The sequence below is a fragment of the Ylistrum balloti genome, unplaced genomic scaffold, assembly GCF_031769215.1.
Source record: "Ylistrum balloti isolate Yb309-2 unplaced genomic scaffold, AGI_CSIRO_Ybal_v1 Utg370798, whole genome shotgun sequence".
Classification (NCBI taxonomy): Eukaryota; Metazoa; Mollusca; class Bivalvia; order Pectinida; family Pectinidae; genus Ylistrum; species Ylistrum balloti.
Genome location: NW_026782465.1, coordinates 192,061 through 215,784, shown reverse-complemented (window position 1 = coordinate 215,784; position 23,724 = coordinate 192,061).

The window sequence follows — 23,724 nt, the reverse complement described above, 5'->3', positions numbered from 1 at the left end:
GTATTTAGACATTAGAAGGATAACATTGTAGTAATGTTGTATATAGACTTGAGAAGAATTACATTGTAGTAATGTTGTATTTAGACATCAGTAGGATAACATTGTAGGAATTTTGTATTTTGACATCAGAAGGATAACATTGTAGGAATGTTGTATTTAAACATGAGACAGATAACATTGTAGGAATGTTGTATTTAAACATCAGAAGGATAACATTGTAGGAATTTTGTATTTTGACATCAGAAGGATAACATTGTAGGAATGTTGTATTTAAACATGAAGAAGATAAAATTGTAGGAATGTTGTATTTAGACATGAGAAGGATGACATTGTAGGAATGTTGTATTTAGACATGACGAGGATAACATTGTAGGAATGTTGTATTTAGACATCAGAAGGATAACATTGTAGGAATGGTGTATTTAGACATCAGAAGGATAACATTGTAGGAATGTTGTATTTAGACATCAGAAGGATAACATTGTAGGAATGTTGTATTTAGACATCAGAAGGATAACATTGTAGGAATGTTGTATATAGACATCAGAAGGATAACATTATAGGAATGTTGTATTTAGACATCAGAATGATAACATTGTAGGAATGTTGTATTTAGACATCAGAAGGATAACATTGTAGGAATGGTGTATTTAGACATCAGAAGGATAACATTGTAGGAATGTTGTATTTAGACATCAGAAGGATAACATTGTAGGAATGTTGTATTTAGACATCAGAAGGATAACATTGTAGGAATGTTGTATATAGACATCAGAAGGATAACATTGTAGGAATGTTGTATTTAGACATCAGAATGATAACATTGTAGGAATGTTGTATTTAGACATCAGAATGATAACATTGTAGGAATGTTGTATTTAGACATCAGAAGGATTACATTGTAGGAATGTTGTATTTAAACATCAGGATAACATTGCAGGAATATTGTATTTAGACATGAGACAGATAACATTTTAGGAATGTTGTATTTAGACATTAGAAGGATAACATTGTAGTAATGTTGTATATAGACTTGAGAAGAATTACATTGTAGTAATGTTGTATTTAGACATCAGTAGGATAACATTGTAGGAATTTTGTATTTTGACATCAGAAGGATAACATTGTAGGAATGTTGTATTTAAACATGAGGAAGATAAAATTGTAGGAATGTTGAATTTTGACATCAGAAGGATGACATTGTAGGAATGTTGTATTTAGACATCAGAAGGATAACATTGTAGGAATTTTGTATTTTGACATCAGAAGGATAACATTGTAGGAATGTTGTATTTAAACATGAGGAAGATAAATTTGTAGGAATGTTGAATTTTGACATCAGAAGGATGACATTGTAGGAATGTTGTATTTAGACATCAGAAGGATGACATTGTAGGAATGTTGTATTTTGACATCAGAAGGATGACATTGTAGGAATGTTGTATTTAGACATCAGAAGGATTACATTGTAGGAATGTTGTATTTAGACATCAGAAGGATGACATTGTAGGAATGTTGTATTTAGACATCAGAAGGATAACATTGTAGGAATTTTGTATTTTGACATCAGAAGGATAACATTGTAGGAATGTTGTATTTAAACATGAGGAAGATAAAATTGTAGGAATGTTGTATTTAGACATGAGAATGATGACATTGTAGGAATGTTGTATTTAGACATCAGAAGGATGACATTGTAGGAATATTGTATTTAGACATGAGAAGGATGACATTGTAGGAATGTTGTATTTAAACATCAGGATAACATTGTAGGAATGTTGTATTTAGACATCAGAAGGATTACATTGTAGGAATGTTGTATTTAGACATCAGAAGGATGACATTGTAGGAATGTTGTATTTAGACATCAGAAGGATAACATTGTAGGAATGTTGTATATAGACATCAGAAGGATAACTTTGTAGGAATGTTGTATTTAGACATCAGAAGGATAACATTGTAGGAATGTTGTATTTAGACATGAGACAGATAACATTGTAGGAATGTTGTATTTAAACATCAGAAGGATAACATCGTAGGAATTTTGTATTTTGACATCAGAGGGATAACATTGTAGGAATGTTGTATTTAAACATGAGGAAGATAAAATTGTAGGAATGTTGTATTTAGACATGAGAAGGATGACATTGTAGGAATGTTGTATTTAGACATGAGGAGGATAACATTGTAGGAATGTTGTATTTAGACATCAGAAGGATAACATTGTAGGAATGTTGTATTTAGACATCAGAAGGATAACATTGTAGGAATGTTGTATTTAGACATCAGAATGATAACATTGTAGGAATGTTGTATTTAGACATCAGAAGGATTACATTGTAGGAATGTTGTATTTAGACATCAGAAGGATGACATTGTAGGAATGTTGTATTTAGACATCAGAAGGATAACATTGTAGGAATGTTGTATATAGACATCAGAAGGATAACTTTGTAGGAATGTTGTATTTAGACATCAGAAGGATAACATTGTAGGAATGTTGTATTTAGACATGAGACAGATAACATTGTAGGAATGTTGTATTTAAACATCAGAAGGATAACATCGTAGGAATTTTGTATTTTGACATCAGAGGGATAACATTGTAGGAATGTTGTATTTAAACATGAGGAAGATAAAATTGTAGGAATGTTGTATTTAGACATGAGAAGGATGACATTGTAGGAATGTTGTATTTAGACATGAGGAGGATAACATTGTAGGAATGTTGTATTTAGACATCAGAAGGATAACATTGTAGGAATGTTGTATTTAGACATCAGAAGGATAACATTGTAGGAATGTTGTATTTAGACATCAGAATGATAACATTGTAGGAATGTTGTATTTAGACATCAGAAGGATAACATTGTAGGAATGTTGTATATAGACATCAGAAGGATAACAATGTAGGAATGTTGTATTTTGACATCAGAAGGATAACATTGTAGGAATGTTGTATTTAGATATCAGAAGGATAACATTGTAGGAATGTTGTATATAGACATCAGAAGGATGACATTGTAGGAATGTTGTATTTAGACATCAGAAGGATAACATTGTAGGAATGTTGTATTTAGACATCAGAAGGATAACATTGTAGGAATGTTGTATATAGACATCAGAAGGATAACATTATAGGAATGTTGTATTTAGACATCAGAATGATAACATTGTAGGAATGTTGTATTTAGACATCAGAAGGATAACATTGTAGGAATGGTGTATTTAGACATCAGAAGGATAACATTGTAGGAATGTTGTATTTAGACATCAGAAGGATAACATTGTAGGAATGTTGTATTTAGACATCAGAAGGATAACATTGTAGGAATGTTGTATATAGACATCAGAAGGATAACATTGTAGGAATGTTGTATTTAGACATCAGAATGATAACATTGTAGGAATGTTGTATTTAGACATCAGAAGGATTACATTGTAGGAATGTTGTATTTAAACATCAGGATAACATTGCAGGAATATTGTATTTAGACATGAGACAGATAACATTTTAGGAATGTTGTATTTAGACATTAGAAGGATAACATTGTAGTAATGTTGTATATAGACTTGAGAAGAATTACATTGTAGTAATGTTGTATTTAGACATCAGTAGGATAACATTGTAGGAATTTTGTATTTTGACATCAGAAGGATAACATTGTAGGAATGTTGTATTTAAACATGAGACAGATAACATTGTAGGAATGTTGTATTTAAACATCAGAAGGATAACATTGTAGGAATTTTGTATTTTGACATCAGAAGGATAACATTGTAGGAATGTTGTATTTAAACATGAAGAAGATAAAATTGTAGGAATGTTGTATTTAGACATGAGAAGGATGACATTGTAGGAATGTTGTATTTAGACATGACGAGGATAACATTGTAGGAATGTTGTATTTAGACATCAGAAGGATAACATTGTAGGAATGGTGTATTTAGACATCAGAAGGATAACATTGTAGGAATGTTGTATTTAGACATCAGAAGGATAACATTGTAGGAATGTTGTATTTAGACATCAGAAGGATAACATTGTAGGAATGTTGTATATAGACATCAGAAGGATAACATTATAGGAATGTTGTATTTAGACATCAGAATGATAACATTGTAGGAATGTTGTATTTAGACATCAGAAGGATAACATTGTAGGAATGGTGTATTTAGACATCAGAAGGATAACATTGTAGGAATGTTGTATTTAGACATCAGAAGGATAACATTGTAGGAATGTTGTATTTAGACATCAGAAGGATAACATTGTAGGAATGTTGTATATAGACATCAGAAGGATAACATTGTAGGAATGTTGTATTTAGACATCAGAATGATAACATTGTAGGAATGTTGTATTTAGACATCAGAATGATAACATTGTAGGAATGTTGTATTTAGACATCAGAAGGATTACATTGTAGGAATGTTGTATTTAAACATCAGGATAACATTGCAGGAATATTGTATTTAGACATGAGACAAATAACATTTTAGGAATGTTGTATATAGACATTAGAAGGATAACATTGTAGTAATGTTGTATATAGACTTGAGAAGGATTACATTGTAGTAATGTTGTATTTAGACATCAGTAGGATAACATTGTAGGAATTTTGTATTTTGACATCAGAAGGATAACATTGTAGGAATGTTGTATTTAAACATGAGGAAGATAAAATTGTAGGAATGTTGAATTTTGACATCAGAAGGATGACATTGTAGGAATGTTGTATTTAGACATCAGAAGGATAACATTGTAGGAATTTTGTATTTTGACATCAGAAGGATAACATTGTAGGAATGTTGTATTTAAACATGAGGAAGATAAAATTGTAGGAATGTTGAATTTTGACATCAGAAGGATGACATTGTAGGAATGTTGTATTTAGACATCAGAAGGATGACATTGTAGGAATGTTGTATTTTGACATCAGAAGGATGACATTGTAGGAATGTTGTATTTAGACATCAGAAGGATTACATTGTAGGAATGTTGTATTTAGACATCAGAAGGATGACATTGTAGGAATGTTGTATTTAGACATCAGAAGGATAACATTGTAGGAATTTTGTATTTTGACATCAGAAGGATAACATTGTAGGAATGTTGTATTTAAACATGAGGAAGATAAAATTGTAGGAATGTTGTATTTAGACATGAGAATGATGACATTGTAGGAATGTTGTATTTAGACATCAGAAGGATGACATTGTAGGAATGTTGTATTTAGACATGAGAAGGATAACATTGTAGGAATGTTGTATTTAAACATCAGGATAACATTGTAGGAATGTTGTATTTAGACATCAGAAGGATTACATTGTAGGAATGTTGTATTTAGACATCAGAAGGATGACATTGTAGGAATGTTGTATTTAGACATCAGAAGGATAACATTGTAGGAATGTTGTATATAGACATCAGAAGGATAACTTTGTAGGAATGTTGTATTTAGACATCAGAAGGATAACATTGTAGGAATGTTGTATTTAGACATGAGACAGATAACATTGTAGGAATGTTGTATTTAAACATCAGAAGGATAACATCGTAGGAATTTTGTATTTTGACATCAGAGGGATAACATTGTAGGAATGTTGTATTTAAACATGAGGAAGATAAAATTGTAGGAATGTTGTATTTAGACATGAGAAGGATGACATTGTAGGAATGTTGTATTTAGACATGAGGAGGATAACATTGTAGGAATGTTGTATTTAGACATCAGAAGGATAACATTGTAGGAATGTTGTATTTAGACATCAGAAGGATAACATTGTAGGAATGTTGTATTTAGACATCAGAATGATAACATTGTAGGAATGTTGTATTTAGACATCAGAAGGATAACATTGTAGGAATGTTGTATATAGACATCAGAAGGATAACAATGTAGGAATGTTGTATTTTGACATCAGAAGGATAACATTGTAGGAATGTTGTATTTAGATATCAGAAGGATAACATTGTAGGAATGTTGTATATAGACATCAGAAGGATGACATTGTAGGAATGTTGTATTTAGACATCAGAAGGATAACATTGTAGGAATGTTGTATATAGACATCAGAAGGATAACATTGTAGGAATGTTGTATTTAGTCATGAGATGAATAACATTGTAGGAAATTTGTATTTAGAAATGAAACAGATAACATTGTAGGTAGGTTGTATTTAGACATCAGAAGGATAACATTGTAGGAATGTTGTATTTAGACATGAGGAGGATAACAATGTAGGAATATTGTATTTAGACATCAGAAGGATAACACTGTAGGAATGTTGTATTTAGATATCAGAAGGATAACATTGTAGGAATGTTATATTTAAACATGAGGAAGATAAAATTGTAGGAATGTTGAATTTAGACATCAGAAGGATAACAATGTAGGAATATTGTATTTAGACATGAGAAGGATGACATTGTAGGAATGTTGTATTTAAACATCAGAAGGATAACAATGTAGGAATATTGTATTTAGACATGAGAAGGATGACATTGTAGGAATGTTGTATTTTGACATCAGAAGGATAACATTGTAGGAATGTTGTATTTAAACATGAGGAAGATAAAATTGTAGGAATGTTGTATTTAGACATGAGAAGGATGACATTGTAGGAATGTTGTATTTAGACATGAGGAGGATAACATTGTAGGAATGTTGTATTTAGACATCAGAAGGATAACATTGTAGGAATGTTGTATTTAGACATGAGAAGAATGACATTGTAGGAATGTTGTATTTAGACATGAGAAGGATGACATTGTAGGAATGTTGTATTTAGACATGAGGAGGATAACATTGTAGGAATGTTGTATTTTGACATCAGAAGGATAACATTGTAGGAATGTTGTATTTAGACATGAGAAGAATGACATTGTAGGAATGTTGTATTTAAACATCAGGATAACATTGTAGGAATGTTGTATTTTGACATCAGAAGGATAACATTGTAGGAATTTTGTATTTTGACATCAGAAGGATAACATTGTAGGAATGTTGTATTTAAACATGAGGAAGATAAAATTGTAGGAATGTTGTATTTAGACATGAGAAGGATGACATTGTAGGAATGTTGTATTTAGACATGAGGAGGATAACATTGTAGGAATGTTGTATTTAGACATCAGAAGGATAACATTGTAGGAATGTTGTATTTAGACATCAGAAGGATAACATTGTAGGAATGTTGTATTTAGACATCAGAAGGATAACATTGTAGGAATGTTGTATTTAGACATCAGAAGGATAACATTGTAGGAATGTTGTATTTAGACATCAGAAGGATAACATTGTAGGAATGTTGTATTTAGACATCAGAATGATAACATTGTAGGAATGTTGTATTTAGACATCAGAATGATAACATTGTAGGAATGTTGTATTTAGACATCAGAAGGATAACATTGTAGGAATGTTGTATATAGACATCAGAAGGATAACAATGTAGGAATGTTGTATTTTGACATCAGAAGGATGACATTGTAGGAATGTTGTATATAGACATCAGAAGGATAACATTGTAGGAATGTTGTATATAGACATCAGAAGGATAACATTGTAGGAATGTTGTATTTAGACATCAGAAGGATAACATTGTAGGAATGTTGTATTTAGACATCAGAAGGATAACATTGTAGGAATGTTGTATTTAGACATCAGAATGATAACATTGTAGGAATGTTGTATTTAGACATCAGAATGATAACATTGTAGGAATGTTGTATTTAGACATCAGAAGGATAACATTGTAGGAATGTTGTATATAGACATCAGAAGGATAACTTTGTAGGAATGTTGTATTTAGACATCAGAAGGATAACATTGTAGGAATGTTGTATTTAGACATGAGACAGATAACATTGTAGGAATGTTGTATTTAAACATCAGAAGGATAACATCGTAGGAATTTTGTATTTTGACATCAGAGGGATAACATTGTAGGAATGTTGTATTTAAACATGAGGAAGATAAAATTGTAGGAATGTTGTATTTAGACATGAGAAGGATGACATTGTAGGAATGTTGTATTTAGACATGAGGAGGATAACATTGTAGGAATGTTGTATTTAGACATCAGAAGGATAACATTGTAGGAATGTTGTATTTAGACATCAGAAGGATAACATTGTAGGAATGTTGTATTTAGACATCAGAATGATAACATTGTAGGAATGTTGTATTTAGACATCAGAAGGATAACATTGTAGGAATGTTGTATATAGACATCAGAAGGATAACAATGTAGGAATGTTGTATTTTGACATCAGAAGGATAACATTGTAGGAATGTTGTATATAGACATGAGAAGGATGACATTGTAGGAATGTTGTATTTAGACATCAGAAGGATAACATTGTAGGAATGTTGTATATAGACATCAGAAGGATAACATTGTAGGAATGTTGTATTTAGTCATGAGATGAATAACATTGTAGGAAATTTGTATTTAGAAATGAAACAGATAACATTGTAGGTAGGTTGTATTTAGACATCAGAAGGATAACATTGTAGGAATGTTTTATTTAGACATGAGGAGGATAACAATGTAGGAATATTGTATTTAGACATCAGAAGGATAACACTGTAGGAATGTTGTATTTAGATATCAGAAGGATAACATTGTAGGAATGTTGTATTTAAACATGAGGAAGATAAAATTGTAGGAATGTTGAATTTAGACATCAGAAGGATAACAATGTAGGAATATTGTATTTAAACATGAGAAGGATGACATTGTAGGAATGTTGTATTTTGACATCAGAAGGATAACATTGTAGGAATGTTGTATTTAGACATGAGAAGAATGACATTGTAGGAATGTTGTATTTAAACATCAGGATAACATTGTAGGAATGTTGTATTTTGACATCAGAAGGATAACATTGTAGGAATTTTGTATTTTGACATCAGAAGGATAACATTGTAGGAATGTTGTATTTAAACATGAGGAAGATAAAATTGTAGGAATGTTGTATTTAGACATGAGAAGGATGACATTGTAGGAATGTTGTATTTAGACATGAGGATAACATTGTAGGAATGTTGTATTTAGACATCAGAAGGATAACATTGTAGGAATGTTGTATTTAGACATCAGAAGGATAACATTGTAGGAATGTTGTATATAGACATCAGAAGGATAACATTGTAGGAATGTTGTATTTAGACATCAGAAGGATAACATTGTAGGAATGTTGTATTTAGACATCAGAAGGATAACATTGTAGGAATGTTGTATTTAGACATCAGAATGATAACATTGTAGGAATGTTGTATTTAGACATCAGAATGATAACATTGTAGGAATGTTGTATTTAGACATCAGAAGGATAACATTGTAGGAATGTTGTATATAGACATCAGAAGGATAACAATGTAGGAATGTTGTATTTTGACATCAGAAGGATGACATTGTAGGAATGTTGTATATAGACATCAGAAGGATAACATTGTAGGAATGTTGTATATAGACATCAGAAGGATAACATTGTAGGAATGTTGTATTTAGACATCAGAAGGATAACATTGTAGGAATGTTGTATTTAGACATCAGAAGGATAACATTGTAGGAATGTTGTATTTAGACATCAGAATGATAACATTGTAGGAATGTTGTATTTAGACATCATAATGATAACATTGTAGGAATGTTGTATTTAGACATCAGAAGGATAACATTGTAGGAATGTTGTATATAGACATCAGAAGGATAACAATGTAGGAATGTTGTATTTTGACATCAGAAGGATGACATTGTAGGAATGTTGTATATAGACATCAGAAGGATAACATTGTAGGAATGTTGTATATAGACATCAGAAGGATGACATTGTAGGAATGTTGTATTTAGTCATGAGATGAATAACATTGTAGGAAATTTGTATTTAGAAATGAAACAGATAACATTGTAGGTAGGTTGTATTTAGACATCAGAAGGATAACATTGTAGGAATGTTGTATTTAGACAAGAGGAGGATAACTATGTAGGAATATTGTATTTAGACATCAGAAGGATAACATTGTAGGAATGTTGTATTTAGATATCAGAAGGATAACATTGTAGGAATGTTGTATTTAAACATGAGGAAGATAAAATTGTAGGAATGTTGAATTTAGACATCAGAAGGATCCCAATGTAAGAATATTGTATTTAGACATGAGAAGGATGATATTGTAGGAATGTTGTATTTTGACATCAGAAGGATAACATTGTAGGAATGTTGAATTTAGACATCAGAAGGATGACATTGTAGGAATGTTGTATTTAGACATGAGAAGGATAACATTGTAGGAATGTTGTATTTAAACATCAGGATAACATTGTAGGAATGTTGTATATAGATATCAGAAGGATAACTTTGTAGGAATGTTGTATTCAGACATCAGAAGGATAACATTGTAGGAATGTTGTATTTAGACATGAGACAGATAACATTGTAGGAATGTTGTATTTAAACATCAGAAGGATAACATTGTAGGAATTTTGTATTTTGACATCAGAAGGATAACATTGTGTGTGTTATGTTGTATTTAAACATGAGGAAGATAAAATTGTAGGAATGTTGTATGTGTGAGAAGGATGACATTGTAGGAATGTTGTATTTAGACATGACGAGGATAACATTGTAGTGTTGTATTTAGACATCAGAAGGATAACATTGTAGGAATGGTGTATTTAGACATCAGAAGGATAACATTGTAGGAATGTTGTATTTAGACATCAGAAGGATAACATTGTAGGAATGTTGTATTTAGACATCAGAAGGATAACATTGTAGGAATGTTGTATTTAGACATCAGAAGGATGACATTGTGTGTGATACAGATGCACTGGAATGTTGTATTTAGACATCAGTGTGATAACATTGTAGGAATCTTGTATTTAGACATCAGAAGGATAACATTGTAGTGAATGGTGTATTTAGACATCAGAAGGATAACATTGTAGGAATGTTGTATGTGTGGATAACATTGTAGGAATGTTGTATTTAGACATCAGTGGATAACATTGTAGGAATGTTGTATATAGACATCAGAAGGTAACATTGTATAATGTTGTATTTAGACATCAGATGATAACTGTATAGCAATGTTGTATTTAGACATCAGAATGATCTTAGGATATGTTGATTTAGCTCTGAAGTGTGATTACATTGTAGGAATGTTGTATTTAAACTCAGGATAACATTGTGTGTGTGATTTAGACATGAGCAGATAATATAGGAATGTTGTATTTAGAATTAGAAGGATAACATTGTAGTAATGTTGTATATAGACTTGAGAAGGATAACATTGTAGGAATTTTGTATTTTGACTAACATTGTATGTTGTGAAACTGATAAATCTTAAATCTGTGTTGTGTGTGAAGAAGGATAATTGTAGGAATGTTGTATTTATAGTAGCTTGTGTGTGTGTGATACATCAGAAGGATCTATCTGTTGTTCAAATATGCACAAGCTTTGTGGTTTGTGATTTTGCCTCAAAATCTTAATTCTGGAACAGCTTGTTTGTATGTCATACATTTATCTAGAATAGCTCTGTGTGTGAAATATAGGTACCCTGGGTCTATTAATATATGAATTACTCCGTGTGTTTGATGCAGGTGCTCTGGGCCTCTTAATATATGTATAACTCTGTGTGTGTGTGATGCAGGTGCTCTGGGCCTATTCATATATGAATTACTCTGTGTGTGTGATGGAGGTGCTCTGGGCCTCTTAATATCTGAATAGCTCTATGTCTGTGATACCGGTGCACTGGGCCTCTTAATATCTGAATAGCTCTGTGTATGTGATAGCGATGCCATGGGCCTCTTAATATCTGTATAGATCTGTGTGTGTGATACAGATGCCCTGCAACTCTTAATATCTGTATAGCTCTGTGTGTATGATACCGATGCCCTGGGCCTCTTAATATCTGTATAGCTCTGTGTGTATGATACAGGTGCTCTGGGCCTCTTAATATCTGTATAGCAATGTGTGTGTGATACAGATGCCCTGGGCATCTTAATATCTGAATAGCTCTGTGTGTGTGATACAGGTGCCTTGGGCCACATAATATCTATATAGCTCTCTGTGTGTGATACAGATGCACTGGGCCTCTTAATATCTGAATAGATCAGTGTGTGTGATACAGGTGCCCAGGGCCTCCTAATATCTGAATAGTTCTGTGTGTGATACAGGTGCCCTGGGCCTCTTAATATCTGTATAGCTCTTTGTGTGTGATACAGGTGCTCTGGGCGACATAATATCTATATAGATCTGTGTGTGTGATACAGGTGCCCTAGGCGTCTTAATATCTGAATAGCTCTGTGTTTGTGATACAGGTGGCCTGGACCTCTTAATATCTGTATAGCTCTGTTTGTATGTGATACAGGTGACCTTGGCCTCTTAATATCTGAATAGCTCTGTGTGTGAAATACAGGTACCCTGGGCCTATTAATATATGAATTACTCCATGTGTGTGATGCAGGTGCTCTGGGCCTCTTAATATATGTATAACTCTGTGTGTGTGATACAGGTGCCCTGGGCCTCTTAATATCTGAATAGCTCTGTTTGTTTGTGATACAGGTGGCCTTGGCCTCTTAATATCTGAATAGCTCTGTGTGTGTATGATACAGGTTCCCTGGGCCTATTAATATATGAATTACTCTGTGTGTGTGATGGAGGTGCTCTGGGCCTCTTAATATCTGAATAGCTCTATGTCTGTGATACCGGTGCACTGGGCCTCTTAATATCTGAATAGATCTGTATGTGTGATACCGATGACCGGGGCCTCTTAATATCTGTATAGCTCTGTGTGTGTGTGATACAGGTACTCTGGGCCTCTTAATATCTGTATAGCTCTGTGTGTGTGTGATACAGGTGCTCTGGGCCTCTTAATATCTGCATAGCTTTGTGTGTTTGTGATACAGGTGCCTCAGCAATCTTGATATCTGTATAGCTCTGTGTGTGTGATAAAGGTGCTCTGGGCTTCTTAATATCTGTAGAGCTGTGTGTGTGTGTGATACAGGTGCCTCAGCAATCTTAATATCTGTATAGCTCTGTGTGTATGTGTTACAGGTGGCCCTGGCCTCTTAATATCTGAATAGCTCTGTGTGTGAAATATAGGTACCCTGGGTCTATTAATATATGAATTATTCCGTGTGTGTGATGCAGGTGCTCTGGGCCTCTTAATATATGTATAACTCTGTGTGTGTGTGATGCAGGTGCTCTGGGCCTATTCATATATGAATTACTCTGTGTGTGTGATGGAGGTGCTCTGGGCCTCTTAATATCTGAATAGCTCTATGTCTGTGATACCGGTGCACTGGGCCTCTTAATATCTGAATAGCTCTGTGTATGTGATACCGGTGCACTGGGCCTCTTAATATCTGTATAGATCTGTGTGTGTGATACAGATGCCCTGGAACTCTTAATAACTGTATAGCTCTGTGTGTATGATACCGATGCCCTGGGCCTCTTAATATCTGTATAGCTCTGTGTGTGTTATACAGGTGCATCAGCCACCTTAATATCTGTATAGCTCTGTGTGTGTGATACAGGTTCTCTGGGCCTCTTGATATCTGTATAGCACTGTGTGTGTGTGATACAGGTGCCATTGGCCTCTTAATAGATGTATAGCTCTGTGTGTGTGATACAGGTGCTCTTGGCCACATAATATCTATATAGCTCTGTTTGTATGTGATAGAGGTGGCCTTGGCCTCTTAATATCTGAATATCTCTGTGTGTGAAATACCGGTACCCTGGGCCTATTAATATATGAATTACTCCGTATGTGTGATGCAGGTGATCTGGGCCTCTTAATATCTGAATAGCTCTGTGTATGTGATACTGATGCCCTGGGACTCTTAAAATATCTGAATAGCTCTGTGTTAGTGTCTGATACAGGTGCCATGAGCATCTTGATATCTGAATAGTTCTCTGTGTGATACAGGTGCCCTGGGCCTCTTATAATATCTATATAGCTCTGTGTCTGTGATATAGGTGCTCTTGGTCACATAATATCTATATAGTTCTGTGTGTGATACATATGCCCTGAGCCACATGATATCTATATAGCACTGTGTGTGATACAGGTGCCCTGGGCCACATAATATCTATATAGCTCTGTGTGTGTGATACAGGTGCCCTGGGCCTCTTAATGTCTGAATAGCTCTGTGTGTGTGATATGGGTGCTCTTGGCCACATAATATCTATATAGCTCTGTATGTGTGATACAGGTGCTCTGGGCGACATAATATCTATATAGCTCTGTGTGTGTGTGATACAGGTGCCTCAGCAATCTTAATATCTATATAGCTCTGTGTGTTTGATACAGGTGCCATTGGCCTCTTAATAGATGTATAGCTCTGTGTGTGTGATACAGGTGCTCTTGGCCACATAATATCTATATAGCTCTGTTTGTATGTGATACAGGTGGCCTTGGCCTCTTAATGTCTGAATAGCTCTGTGTGTGTGATATGGGTGCTCTTGGCCACATAATATCTATATAGCTCTGTGTGTGTGTTATACAGGTGCATCAGCCATCTTAATATCTGTATAGCTCTGTGTGTGTAATACAGGTTCTCTGGGCCTCTTAATATCTGTATAGCTCTGTGTGTGTGTGATACAGGTGCCTCAGCAATCTTAATATCTATATAGCTCTGTGTGTGTGATACAGGTGCCATTGGCCTCTTAATAGATGTATAGCTCTGTGTGTGTGTGATACTGGTGACCTTGGCCTCTTAATATCTGAATAGCTCTGTGAGTGAAATACAGGTGCCTTGGGCCACATAATATCTGTATAGCTCTGTGTACGTGCTACAGGTGCTCTGGGCCTCTTAATATCTGTATAGCTCTGTGTGTGTGTGATACAGGTGACCTTGGCCTGTTAATATCTGAATAGCTCTGCGTGTGAAATACAGGTGCATTGAGCCACATAATACCTATATAGCTCTGTGTGTGTGATACAGGTGCCCTGGGCCTCTTAATATCTGAATAGCTCTGTGTTAGCGTCTGATACAGGTGCCCTGGGCCTCTCAATATCTGAATAACTCTGTGTGTGATACAGGTGCCCTGGGCCTCTTAATATCTGTATAGCTCTATGTGTGTGTGATACAGGTGCCTCAGCCATCTTAATATCTGTATAGCTCTGTGTGTGTGTGTTACAGGTGACCTTGGCCTCTTAATATCTGTATAGCTCTGTTTGTATGTCATACAGGTGGCCCTGGCCTCTTAATATCTGAATAGCTCTGTGTGTGAAATATAGGTACCCTGGGTCTATTAATATTTGAATTACTCTGTGTGTGTGATGCAGGTGCTCTGGGCCTCTTAATATCTGAATAGCTCTGTGAGTGAAATACAGGTGCCTTGGGCCACATAATATCTGTATAGCTCTGTGTGTGTGATACAGGTGCTCTGGGCCTCTTAATATCTGTATAGGAATGTGTGTGTGATACAGATGCCCTGGGCATCCTAATATCTGAATAGCTCTCTGTGTGATATAGGTGCTCTTTGCCACATAATATCTATAGAGCTCTGTGTGTGATACATATGCCCTGAACCACATGATATCTATATAGCAATGTGTGTGATACAGGTGCCCTGGGCCACATAATATCTATATAGCTCTGTGTGTGTGATACAGGTGCCCAGGCCTTCTAAATATCTATATAGCTCTGTTTGTGTGATACAGGTGCTCTAGGCCACATAATATCTATATAGCTCTCTGTGTGTGATACAGGTGCCCTGGCCTTCTAAATATCTATATAGCTCTGTTTGTGTGATACAGGTGCCCTGGGCCTCTTAATATCTGAATAGCTCTGTTTGTTTGTGATACAGGTGGCCTCGGCCTCTTAATATCTGAATAGCTCTGTGTGTGTGATACAGGTGCTCTGGGCCTCTTAATATCTGTATAGCTCTGTGTGTTTGTGATACAGGTGACCTTGGCCTCTTAATATCTGAATAGCTCTGCGTGTGAAATACAGGTGCATTGAGCCACATAATATCTATATAGCTCTGTGTGTGTGATACAGGTGCCCTGGGCCTCCTAATATCTGAATAGCTCTGTGTTAGTGTCTGATACAGGTGCCCTGGGCCTCTCAATATCTGAATAACTCTGTGTGTGATACAGGTGCCCTGGGCCTCTTAATATCTGTATAGCTCTATGTGTGTGCGATACAGGTGCCTCAGCCATCTTAATATCTGTATAGCTCTGTGTGTGTGTGTTACAGGTGACCTTGGCCTCTTAATATCTGTATAGCTCTGTTTGTATGTCATACAGGTGGCCCTGGCCTCTTAATATCTGAATAGCTCTGTGTGTGAAATATAGGTACCCTGGGTCTATTAATATTTGAATTACTCCGTGTGTGTGATGCACGTGCTCTGGGCCTCTTAATATCTGAATAGCTCTGTTTGTTTGTGATACTGTTGCACTGGGCCTCTTAATATCTGAATAGCTCTGTGAGTGAAATACAGGTGCCTTGGGCCACATAATATCTGTATAGCTCTGTGTGTGTGATACAGGTGCTCTGGGCCTCTTAATATCTGTATAGGAATGTGTGTGTGATACAGATGCCCTGGGCATCCTAATATCTGAATAGCTCTCTGTGTGATATAGGTGCTCTTTGCCACATAATATCTATAGAGCTCTGTGTGTGATACATATGCCCTGAACCACATGATATCTATATAGCACTGTGTGTGATACAGGTGCCCTGGGCCACATAATATCTATATAGCTCTGTGTGTGTGATACAGGTGCCCTGGCCTTCTAAATATCTATATAGCTCTGTTTGTGTGATACAGGTGCTCTGGGCCACATAATATCTGTATAGCTCTATGTGTGTGCGATACAGGTGCCTCAGCCATCTTAATATCTGTATAGCTCTGTGTGTGTGTGTTACAGGTGACCTTGGCCTCTTAATATCTGTATAGCTCTGTTTGTATGTCATACAGGTGGCCCTGGCCTCTTAATATCTGAATAGCTCTGTGTGTGAAATATAGGTACCCTGGGTCTATTAATATTTGAATTACTCCGTGTGTGTGATGCACGTGCTCTGGGCCTCTTAATATCTGAATAGCTCTGTTTGTTTGTGATACTGTTGCACTGGGCCTCTTAATATCTGAATAGCTCTGTGAGTGAAATACAGGTGCCTTGGGCCACATAATATCTGTATAGCTCTGTGTGTGTGATACAGGTGCTCTGGGCCTCTTAATATCTGTATAGGAATGTGTGTGTGATACAGATGCCCTGGGCATCCTAATATCTGAATAGCTCTCTGTGTGATATAGGTGCTCTTTGCCACATAATATCTATAGAGCTCTGTGTGTGATACATATGCCCTGAACCACATGATATCTATATAGCACTGTGTGTGATACAGGTGCCCTGGGCCACATAATATCTATATAGCTCTGTGTGTGTGATACAGGTGCCCTGGCCTTCTAAATATCTATATAGCTCTGTTTGTGTGATACAGGTGCTCTGGGCCACATAATATCTATATAGCTCTCTGTGTGTGATACAGGTGCCCTGGCCTTCTAAATATCTATATAGCTCTGTTTGTGTGATACAGGTGCCCTGGGCCTCTTAATATCTGAATAGCTCTGTTTGTTTGTGATACAGTTGGCCTCGGCCTCTTAATATCTGAATAGCTCTGTGTGTGTGATACAGGTGCTCTGGGCATCTTAATATCTGTATAGCTCTGGTTGTATGTGATACAGGTGACCTTGGCCTCTTAATATCTGAATAGCTCTGTGAGTGAAATACAGGTGCCTTGGGCCATATAATATCTGTATAGCTCTGTGTGTGTGATACAGGTGCTCTGGGCCTCTTAATATCTGTATAGCTCTGTGTGTTTGTGATACAGGTGACCTTGGCCTCTTAATATCTGAATAGCTCTGCGTGTGAAATACAGGTGCATTGAGCCACATAATATCTATATAGCTCTGTGTGTGTGATACAAGTGCCCTGGGCCTCTTAATATCTGAATAGCTCTGTGTTAGTGTCTGATACAGGTGCCCTGGGCCTCTCAATATCTGAATAGCTCTGTGTGTATGATACAGGTGCCTTGAGTCTCTTAATATCTGAATAGCTCTGTGTGTGTGATACCGATGCCCTGGGACTCTTAATATCTGTATAGCTCTGTGTGTGTGTGATACAGGTGCCATGGTCCTCTTAATAGATGTATAGCTCTGTGTTTGTGATACAGGTTCTCTTGGCCACATAATATCTATATAGTTCTGTTTGTATGTGATACAGGTGGCCTTGGCCTCTTAATATCTGAAAAGCTCTGTGTGTGAAATACAGGTACTGGGCCTATTAATATATGAATTACTCCGTATGTGTGATGAAGGTGATCTGGGCCTCTTAATATCTGAATAGCTCTGTGTATGTGATACTGATGCCCTGGGACTCTTAAAATATCTGAATAGCTCTGTGTTTGTGTCTGATACAGGTGCCTCAGCCATCTTAATATCTGTATAGCTCTGTGTGTATGATACCGATGCCCTGGGCCTCTTCATATCTGTTTAGCTCTGTGTGTCTGTGATACAGGTGCTCTGGGCCTCTTAATATCTGTATAGCTCTGTGTGTGTGTGATACAGGTGACCTTGGCCTCTTAATATCTGAATAGCTCTGTGAGTGAAATACAGGTGCCTTGGGCCATATAATATCTGTATAGCTCTGTGTGTGTGATACAGGTGCTCTGGGCCTCTTAATATCTGTATAGCTCTGTGTGTGTGTGATACAGGTGACCTTGGCCTCTTAATATCTGAATAGCTCTGCGTGTGAAATACAGGTGCATTGAGCCACATAATATCTATATAGCTCTGTGTTTGTGATACAGGTGCCCTGGGCCTCTTAATATCTGAATAGCTCTGTGTTAGTGTCTGATACAGGTGCCCTGGGCCTCTCAATATTTGAATAGCTCTGTGTGTGATACAGGTGCCCTGGGCCTCTTAATATCTGTATAGCTCTATGTGTGTGTGATACAGGTGCCCTGGGCCTCTTAATATCTGTATAGCTCTGTTTGTATGTGATACAGGTGGCCTTGGCCTCTTAATATCTGTATAGCTCTGTGTGTGAAATACAGGTACCCTGGGCCTCTTAATATATGAATTGCTCCGTGTGTGTGATGGAAGTGCTCTGGGCCTCTTAATATCTGAATAGCTCTGTGTCTGTGATACAGGTGCACTGGGCCTCTTAATATCTGAATAATTCTGTGTATGTGATACAGATGCCCGGGGCTTCTTAATATCTGAATAGCTCTGTATGTGTGATACCGATGACCGGGGACTCTTAATATCTGTATAGCTCTGTGTGTATGATACCGATGCCCTGGGCCTCTTAATATCTGTATAGCTCTGTGTGTGTATGATACAGGTGCTCTGGGCCTCTTCATATCTGTTTAGCTCTCTGTGTGTGTGATACAGGTGCTCTGGGCCTCTTAATATCTGTATAGCTTTGTGGGTGTGTGATACAGGTGCCTCAGCAATCTTAATATCTGAATAGCTCTGTGAGTGAAATACATGTGCCTTGGGCCACATAACATCTGTATAGCTCTGTGTGTGTGATACAGGCGCTCTGGGCCTCTTAATATCTGAATTGCTCTGTTTGTATGTGATACAGGTGGCCTTGGCCTCTAAATATATGAATAGCTCTGCGTGTGAAATACAGGTGCATTGAGCCACGTAATATCTATATAGCTCTGTGTTTGTGATACAGGTGCCCTGGGCCTGTTAATATCTGAATAGCTCTGTGTTAGTGTCTGATACAGGTGCCCTGGGCCTCTCAATATTTGATAGCTCTGTTTGTATGTGATACAGGTGGCCTTGGCCTCTTAATATCTGTATAGCTCTGTGTGTGAAATACAGGTACCCTGGGCCTCTTAATATATGAGCTCTGTGTGTGATACAGGTGCCCTGGGCCTCTTAATATCTGTATAGCTCTATGTGTGTGTGATACAGGTGCCCTGGGCCTCTTAATATCTGTATAGCTCTGTTTGTATGTGATACAGGTGTGTGTGTGATACCTTGGCCTCTTAATATCTGTATAGCTCTGTGTGTGTGATACAGGTACTTGGCCTCTTGGGCCAATATATGATATCTGTGTGTGTGATAGCTCTGTGTGTGTGTCTGTGATACAGGTGGCCTGGGCCTCTTAATATATGAATATCTATATAGCTCTGTGTGTGTGATGCCCTGGGCCTCTTAATATCTGTAGCTCTGTTATGTGCCTCTTAATATCTGTATAGCTCTGTGTGTGTATGATACAGGTGCTCTGGGCCTCTTCATATCTGTTTAGCTCTGTGTGTGTGTGATACAGGTGCTCTGGGCCTCTTAATATCTGTATAGCTTTGTGGGTGTGTGATACAGGTGCCTCAGCAGTCTTAATATCTGAATAGCTCTGTGAGTGAAATACATGTGCCTTGGGCCACATAACATCTGTATAACTCTGTGTGTGTGATACAGGCGCTCTGGGCCTCTTAATATCTGAATTGCTCTGTTTGTATGTGATACAGGTGGCCTTGGCCTCTTAATATCTGAATAGCTCTGTGAGTGAAATACAGGTGCCTTGGGCCATATAATATCTGTATAGCTTTGTGGGTGTGTGATACAGGTGCCTCAGCAGTCTTAATATCTGAATAGCTCTGTGAGTGAAATACATGTGCCTTGGGCCACATAACATCTGTATAACTCTGTGTGTGTGATACAGGCGCTCTGGGCCTCTTAATATCTGAATTGCTCTGTTTGTATGTGATACAGGTGGCCTTGGCCTCTTAATATCTGAATAGCTCTGTGTGAGAAATATAGGTACCCTGGGCTTATTAATATATGAATTGCTTCGCGTGTGTGATGGAAGTGCTCTGGGCCTCTTAATATCTGAATAGCTCTGTGTCTGTGATACAGGTGCACTGGGCCTCTTAATATCTGAATAGCTCTGTGTTTGTGATACAGGTGTCCTGGACCCGGTAATACTATATAGCTCTGTGTGTGTGATACAGGTGCTCTGGGCCTCTTAATATATCTGAATAGCTCTGTGTGTGATACAGGTGCCTTGGGCTTCTTAATATCTATATAACTCTGTGTTTGTGATACAGGTGCCCTGGGCCACATAATATCTATATAGCTCTGTGTGTGTGATACAGGTGCCCTGGCCTTCTAAATATCTATATAGCTCTGTGTGTGTAATACAGGTGCTCTTGGCCACATAATATCTATATAGCTCTGTGTGTGTGATACAGGTGCCCTTGGGCCACATAATATCTATATAGCTCTGTGTCTGTGATACAGGTGCCCGGTCCCTCTCAATATCTGTATAGCTCTGTATGTGTGATACAAGTGCTCAGGGTCTCTTAATGTCTGAATAGCTCTGTGTGTGTGATACAGATGCCCTGGGCCTCTTAATGTCTGAATAGCTCTGTGTGTGTGATACAGGTGACCTGGCCTTCTAAATATCTATATAGCTCTGTGTGTGTGATACAGGTGGTCTGGGCCTCTTAATAATTGAATAGCTCTGTGACTGCTAATACAGTTACTGTCCTCGGTGACTGTTGATTAGTCGTACAGTTACTGTCCCCACTGACGGTTGATTACTCGTACAGTTACTGTCCTCGGTGACTGTTGATTACTCATACAGTTACTGTCCTCAGCGACTGTTGATTACTCATACAGTTACTGTCCTCAGCGACTGTTGAATACTCGTACAGTTACTGTCCTCAGCGACTGCTTATTACTCGTACAGTTACTGTCCTCAGCGACTGTTTATTACTCGTACAGTTACTGTCCTCAGCGACTGTTGATTACTCGTACAGTTACTGTCCTCAGCGACTGTTGATTACTCGTACAGTTACTGTCCTCACTGACGGTTGATTAGTCGTACAGTTACTGTCCCCACTGACGGTTGATTACTCGTACAGTTACTGTCCTCGGCGACTGTTGACTACTCGTACAGTTACTGTCCTCGTCGCCTGTTGATTACTCGTACAGTTACTGTCGTCACCGACAGTTGATTACTCGTACAGTTACTGTCCTCAGCGACTGTTGATTACTCGTACAGTTACTGTCCTCGTCGCCTGTTGATTACTCGTACAGTTACTGTCGTCACCGACAGTTGATTACTCGTACAGTTACTGTCCTCAGCGACTGTTGATTACTCATACAGTTACTGTCCTCACTGACGGTTGATTACTCGTACAGTTACTGTCCTCAGCGACTGTTGATTATTCGTACAGTTACTGTCCTCAGCAACTGTTGATTACTCGTACAGTTACTGTCCTCAGCGACTGTTGATTATTCGTACAGATACTGTCCTCAGCGACTGTTGATTACTCGTACAGTTACTGTCGTCACTGATGGTTGATTACTCGTACAGTTACTGTCCTCAGCGACTGTTGATTACTCGTACAGTTACTGTCCTCGGCGACTGTTGATTACTCTTACAGTTACTGTCCTCTTCGACTCTTGACTACTCGTACAGTTACTTTCCTCGGCGACTGTTGATTACTCGTACAGTTACTGTCGTCACCGACGGTTGATTACTCGTACAGTTACTGTCCTCGGCTACTGTTGACTACTCGTACAGTTACTTTCCTCGGCGACTGTTGATTACTCTTACAGTTACTGTCCTCGTCGACTCTTGACTACTCGTACAGTTACTGTCCTCAGCGACTGTTGATTACTCGTACAGTTACTGTCCTCGGCGACTGTTGATTACTCGTACAGTTACTGTCCTCAGTGACTGTTGATTACTCATACAGTTACTGTCCTCAGCAACTGTTGAATACTCGTACAGTTACTGTCCTCAGTGATTGTTAATTACTCGTACAGATGCTTGTTTCTGGTTGTGCTTTGTTTTTTGAGACTGGTTAAAACATCATTAGCCCACCATCATCAGATTGTGGGCTATTCAAATCCCCCTGCGTTCGTCATCCGTACGTCTGTCTGTCCGAAAACAATTCTTGTTACCACTATTTCTGAGAAAGTACTGGATGGATCTTTGTCAAATTCCATATGGAGCTTCCCCTTGGTCCCTTGTTGTTTGTTATCGCTGTTTCTGGGAAATACTTGATGGATCTTTCTCAGATTTCATATGCAGGTTCCCCTTGGTCCCTAATTGTGCATTTTACCTTTTTTGGACTGATCCAAAATCAAGATGGCTGACAGGCAGCCATCTTGGATTTTGAGAGTAAAATCTTGTTACCACTATTTCTGAGGAAGTACTGGATGGATCCTTCTGATATTTCATAGGTATTGGTTTCCCTTGGTCCCTAGTTGTGCATTGTACCTTTTTTGGACTGATTTGAAATCAAGGTGGCCCACAGGCATCCATATTGGATGTCGACAGTAATACAGCACAAGCATATTTTCTTTGATATTCTATCATATTGATCCAAGACCATGTCCATTATCCACCTGTAACTGACTGCTATCTAATAATACTTTAGGATCTTTTTCAAATGATATTTGCTAATAGGTGCTTAATAAAAATATCTTGTGCCATCATTGAGTACATTCAATGAAGACCAGTTTATGAACATTTACAACACTTGTAACAAAAAAAAAATAAATAAACAAATCTTCAAGAACTGAAAACAGATCCTCAAATGGTGGGTGCCAAGATCCCTCTGGGATCTCTTGTTTTGAAATGAAATGTACTTTTTTGTGAATACTGGCAGCCTTCATTGACTTTGACAGTTACAATTTGTTTCATTTCTTTAAACTTCTTGCAT